We start from the raw sequence: 6,546 nt of genomic DNA, 5'->3' as shown, positions 1-6,546 counted from the left end.
GAATTAATCAGTTAAATAAGACAATTATAAATAATTATGTCTTTGAGATAAAGCCTAAGAGGCCAAAAACATGGCAGCCCTCCCCCACCCCACCCCCCCCCCCCCTAAATTAAGATGACTCTTAAGTCTTGCATAAATGTCACACTTTGGAGGACCTAAAGTGGCTTAGTCAACCACTAAGTGGGCCACACCCACTAAAGGTTTCCTACAACTAGCGAGGTGCTCATTTCTTAGTAACAAATGATTAAAAGATCAAGAATCCAATTGAATCTCATATAGAGAGTGGCTGATCGTGAGTTCTTTAAAGAGCAAAACAAATCCGTACCAAAAATTGATAACGTTGGTTAATTGATTTTGTAAAGCGTGAATTGCTAATTCTAAGAGAATCGGTTAAGTTATGTTAAGGCAATCCCTTATTTCCTTTTGGCATGATCTATACGACACAAACGAAACGAGCAAATGCACAACTTTCATAAATGACTCTATTCATAGAAATGCTAGAGATGCATATATTCTTGTTTTCCCATAAGTCTGATTATTCTATCGTCTGTTCATGGGTCTCAGAAAATATGTATGCTGATAAAGTTTATTTCATGATATTAATCAGAGGCATAATGGTCTTATGACACTCCGAAATATTTTATTGACGTACTTCTCATGCATTGCATTCATTTACATTGATGCATGACCAGATGGCGTTATATAAACGTATATATGTGCGTGTATATATGTATGTATGTATATGTATATGAGATATGAGAAAAGGTTACGACGTTATATACGCACCACCACCTGATCAGCTGGTACATGTTGATAATTTTGCCCACAGTGGCCGAGATGATATGATGAGATGCCCTCAGAGGCTTGATGATGTTATGTACACCTATACCTATCCATGACACGACATTTACATGCACGTGCATGACATTATAAATGTTTCAGGATTTACAAAGTTATTTAGACTTACAGGCGGAATTCCTTATTCCATGTTTCATCTATGTCTTATGTATTGATTTTCATTGCTTACATACTCATTACATTTTCATATGGACGCCCTATTTCTCGGGGCCTGCGTTTCATGCCCGCAGGTGCAGGTAGACAAGCTGTTGGTCGCGCTCCTTAGGATCCTTGATCAGCGAGAGTTGGTGTGCTCCATTTGATCTGGAGGTGCTTTTGACCTTGGTACGATATGTTTGTATACATATATGGGTATGATGGGGCCCAGTCCCGTCTTTGTATAGTTGTATATTCTAATAGAGGTCTGTAGACAGTTATGTATAGTTGGATAGTATGTGGCCTTGTCGGCTTCCAGTTTTGGGTATATTGTTGTCTATAGCAGCCTTGCCGGCTCGCCCTACTGTATTCCGCATGTATATGTACATTTGTCTTTTGGACAGGTTTCCCTCACGTATGTTATTCATGTTTATATCTTAGACGCATGCTTAAGGATGTTCGACAGGTAGGACGCGGACACCCGTCGCAGCCCATCCGTGTGGGTCGTGACAAAAGTGGTATCAGAGCAGTTCTGTCCTAGGGTTGTCTACAGACCGTGTCTAGTATAGTCGTGTTTATGGGTGTGTTGTGTACCACACCTATAGACAGGAGGACATATATGATGTTTTCCTCTCTTCTTATCTTAGATCGTGCGATATAAGAATTCATGTTCCTAACGATATGTTATATATTTAGCGATGCCTCCAAAGACTACAGCCGCCCAGAAGGGCAAGTCCGTGGCTAATGAGAGTACTAGTCGAGCGCCATGAGTTACCAGGGCCCGGGGAGAGTCTCATAGTGAGATTCCATCTCTGACTTCACATACCCCGCCCTCCCCAGAAGAGCTCCGAGGGGCACCAGCTCCAGCGCCCGCCCCTGTATGTCCAGCTCCTCAGCCAAATGCACCGGGTCAGGAGATGAGAGATGTTATTCAGCTATTAACTCAATTAGTAGTTGTACAGGCTCGACGTTAGGAGGTAGGAATTGGTCATGCAGATAGATCCGTCAGTGCGAGGGTTCGTGATTTCATTAATTTGGACCCTTCGGTATTCACTAGGACAGCTCCAAACAAAGATCCTCAGGTATTTATCGATAGGATGCAGAGGACTACGAGGGTAATGAAGGCCACTGCATCTGAGTCAGTTGAGCTAGCTTCCTATAGACTCCAAGAGGTTGCAGTTAATTGGTACGGGTCTTGGGAATTGTCCATAGGTGAGGATGCCCCTCCAGCAGTATGGTAGGAGTTTACAGAAGCTTTTCTTCATCATTATCTGCCACCAGAGCTTAGACGGGCCAGAGTTGATAGGTTCTTGACCCTTCGACAAGGTAGCATGAGTGTTCGAGAGTACAATATTTAGTTTGATTCATTGGCTAGGTATGCTCCCACTATTGTATCTAAGATGGAGGATCGGGTTCACCGGTTCGTGATGGGGTTAGAGCCGCACTTGCTTAACGATTGTATGTCGGTCTCACTTCACCCAGACATGGATATTTCTCATATTCAGTCATAGGTTCAGGGTGTAGAGGAGCGTAAGCAGAAGCAGAGGGCCGATCGTGAGCATGATAGGTCCCAGTATAAGAGAGCGAGGTCTTCGAGTCCTTCTGGTGAGTTTTGAGGTGGTTAGAGACAACAATACTCGAGGTATCAAGACAAGCAATGGCTAGCGCACCCCCTCAGTTTCGCGGTAAGAGATTTGATCATTCCACATATTCAGGGCCTGATCAGAATTCCAGGCCCTCAAGTTCTCATTATAGGGGTGAGTCAAGTCAGATAAGGCCGCCCTTGCCACGATGTGCCCAGTGTGGTAAGCAGCATGCCGAGCAGTGTCGTATAAGGTTGGGTGTTTGTTATACTTGTGGTTATCCGGGCCACGTTATGAAAGATTATCCGATGAGAGGTGATGCAAACATCAGCCAGCGGGATCTGTAGCTGGTTCATCATTATCAGTACACCCCTCTAGGCAAGGTTCACAAGAACCAATGGGTCATGGTAGAGGCAGATGCGGAACATCTAGCTCGAGCGGTCCTCAGAACCGCATTTATGCGTTAGTAGGACTACATGATTAAGAGTCATTACCTGATGTTGTTACATGTATATTATCAGTCTCCTCATATGATGTATATGCACTGATTGACCCAGGTTCCACCTTATCATATGTTACTCCGTTGGTTGCTAGTAAGTTTGGAATAAAACCTAAGTTGGTTAAGCCTTTTGAGGTGTCCACACCTGTTGGGGATCCGGTGATAGCTAGGCGGGTATATAGAGGTTGTATAGTAGTACTTCATAATCGATCTACAGTAGCGGACCTAATTGAGTTAGATATAGTAGAATTTGATGTTATAATGGGTATGGATTGGTTGGCTTCTTGTCATGCCAATGTTGATTGTAGATCAAAGATGGTCCGATTTCAATTTCCAGGGGAACCTGTTTTTGAGTGGAAAGGTAATACGGTGTCGCCGAGAGGAAGATTTATTTCCTAATTCAAGGCAAGCAAGATGATCAGAAGGGGCTATATTTATCACTTAGTTCGGGTTCAGGATGTGAAAGTAGAGTCACCAACCATTCAATCTATCCCTATGGTTAATGAGTTTCCCGATGTTTTTCCCCATGACTTCCAGGCTTCCTCCAGAGCGAGAAATTGAGTTTTCTATTGACCCACTACCAGATACTCAACCAATATCTATTCCTCCCTATAGAACGGCACACGCAGAGCTGAGAGAGTTGAAGGAACAACTAAAGGACTTTCTTGAAAAAGGCTTTATCAGACCTAGTGCGTCACCGTGGGGAGCACTTGTGTTATTTGTAAGGAAGAAAGATGGTTCCTTGCGGATGTGTATAGATTATAGACAGTTGAATAAGGTGACGATCAAGAAAAAGTACCCGCTCCCGAGGATTGATGATTTATTTGATCAGTTACAAGGTGCAAAGTGTTTCTCAAAGATAGACTTGAGGTTCGGGTACCATCAAGTAAGGGTTAAGGGGAAAGATATTCCGAAGACAACATTCAGGACCAAATACGGGCACTTTGAGTTTCGTGTTATGTCGTTCGGTTTGACCAATTCCCCAGCACTATTCATGGATTTGATGAACCGTGTGTTCAGACCCTTTTTAGACGTGTTCGTAATTGTATTTATTGACGATATATTGATATATTCTCGTTCATAGGCTGAGCATGCAGATCATTTTCGTAATGTGCTCAGAGTTCTACAAAAAGGAAAGTTGTATGCAAAATTCTTTATGTACGGTAAAATCAGAGGGTCTAATTTTTGGCCATTATAATGCCTCGTGAGCAAGGTTTCCAAAGGCTCGAGACCACGGTCGAGATATATCCCGAGGGGACATCGGTGTCCAACCTCGAGGCAGCACATGTCGATGGTTATGGTAGATCAGTGGGAAGTTCCCTAGGCGCACGACTAGGGCTGACAAAACCTAGAGGGCTAGCTCTGACCCGTATCAAGGCATTGAGTAGCTATACCTGCCCCATATCTTTGTAATTAATGCTTTTGTACTATGTTTCCCTTCATATATAAAGGGGAATCCTTGTCATTTGTATAGATCTGATGCTCAATACTAAATACACAAGAACATTCTCTCTGCTCTCTAACATATTCTCTTAAGCTTTTACGTCCATTTATTGCTTACACTCATTGTTTTCTATTTATTGTTCTTCATTTATTGCTTATCATTGATCATATAGGGTCACCATTGTAGCTCTCGTAACTTTTATCCCCTTCTCGACTGCCTCGAATCAGCCACCCAGTTCGACCCCGAGGTCATGTAATCGACGGCTCGAGGTCTCCGATCTGCCACATGCTGGTGCCATCAAAGTAGCAATATGGAAATCCGACATCTTCAAGATTAAGCAGAGGGAGAATGAGATGCTGCGAGAGTTCGTATCTCGCTTTCAAATGGAACAAATGGAACTACCACCAGTCTCTGACGACTGGGCAGTACAAGACTTCACTCAAGGTCTGAACAAACGAAGCTCGGTGGCTTCGAAGTAGCTGAAACAGAATCTGGTTGAATATCCCGCCGTGACCTGGTCGAACGTTCACAACCGATACCAGTCGAAAATCAAGGTCGAGGATGACCAACTAGGAGCCCCCTCGGGCTCGGTATACCCAAGCAGGCTTCTGGCGAAGGAGCCAAGGCCGAACAAAGAAAGGTACCAGCCATACACCGAAAACAGGAGAAACGCCCCGAAGCGCAACATACCCCGCAATGATTGAAGGATGGATCGAGGACAGAATCCCTGGGGACTCGTCAACAGAGCCGGATTCGATAGGCACACAAGGCCAACGGAGGCACCTCGCTTGTCGGAATACAACTTCAATGTCGACGTATCAGACATCGTGTTCGCCATCAGTAAAATCAGAGACGCCAGGTGACCCTGGCCTGTACAATCAGATCCTTCGCAAAGAAATCATAACTTAGTGTGTGAATTTCACAACACGCACGGCCACGTAACCGAAGATTGCCATCAGCTCCGGGACGAAGTAGCCCGAATACTAAGCAAAGGTCACTTCCGAGAATTCCTCAGCGACCGGGCCAAAAACCAGTTCCGGGAAAGAGAGGCGACAAAGAAGAACTAAAATATCCATCACTAGAGAAAAGTGAACTCGGGGTTACATACCCGAGGATGCCCTCACATTCAGCGATGAGGACATCGAGACCTTGTCTCAACCTCACAACGACGCACTGGTAATCTCTTTCCTTGTAAATACATTTCAAATTAAACGTGTACTCGTGGATCCAGGTAGCTCGGCCAACATTATCAGAACGAGAGTGGTGGAGCAGCTCGGGCTGCTCGACCAAATCGTGCCCTCCTCTCAAGTCTTCAACGGATTCAACATGGCGAGCGAAACAACAATAGGGGAAATTACCCTCCCAGTCAATGTGGCCGGCATAATCCAAAATGCCAAATTCCATGTCATCGAAGGAGACATGAGGTACAACGCCTTGCTTGGAAGGCCATGGATACACTGCATGAGAGCAGTACCATCCACCCTCCATCAAATGATGAAATTCCCGGCAAAGGAGGGGATTAAAAGCGTCTACGGGGAACAACATGCGGCAAGGGAAATGTTCTTAGTGCACGATGTAACGCCGACACCAGTGCCTCCACCCTCGAAGGAGACAAAGGGTTATTAAATAGTAAAATAGCGATAGCAAGCTACATCCTCGGCTAAGTCCAATCCGAATGAAGCAAAGGACCGTACAACGTCCTCGTGACAAACGATCGAAACATATTAGGGGCCGAAGCGCCATCAGCACTAAGGTATGATCACCTCCCTTTTTTCAATTACATATGACACTAACCTAAGTGCAAGTATCCGATCGAAACAGCTGAAGAGCTTCCCAACTCGAAGGCCTTTAGGTTTCAAAAGCATGCGTTGCACTCTTTTCCTTCGATCGGGCTTTTATCCCAAGAAGGGTTTTACCGGCAAGGTTTTTAACGAGGCAACACCCATATGCTACCTAAGGAAGTCTCAATGAGTATTCAAGGATTCTTTTGCAATCGACCTCGAATACTGGGGGGCATCCCCCCGGAA

The sequence above is a fragment of the Nicotiana attenuata genome, chromosome 12 (assembly GCF_001879085.1).
Source record: "Nicotiana attenuata strain UT chromosome 12, NIATTr2, whole genome shotgun sequence".
In the NCBI taxonomy this organism is placed as follows: Eukaryota; Viridiplantae; Streptophyta; class Magnoliopsida; order Solanales; family Solanaceae; genus Nicotiana; species Nicotiana attenuata.
Note: the sequence above shows the minus strand (reverse complement) of the source record.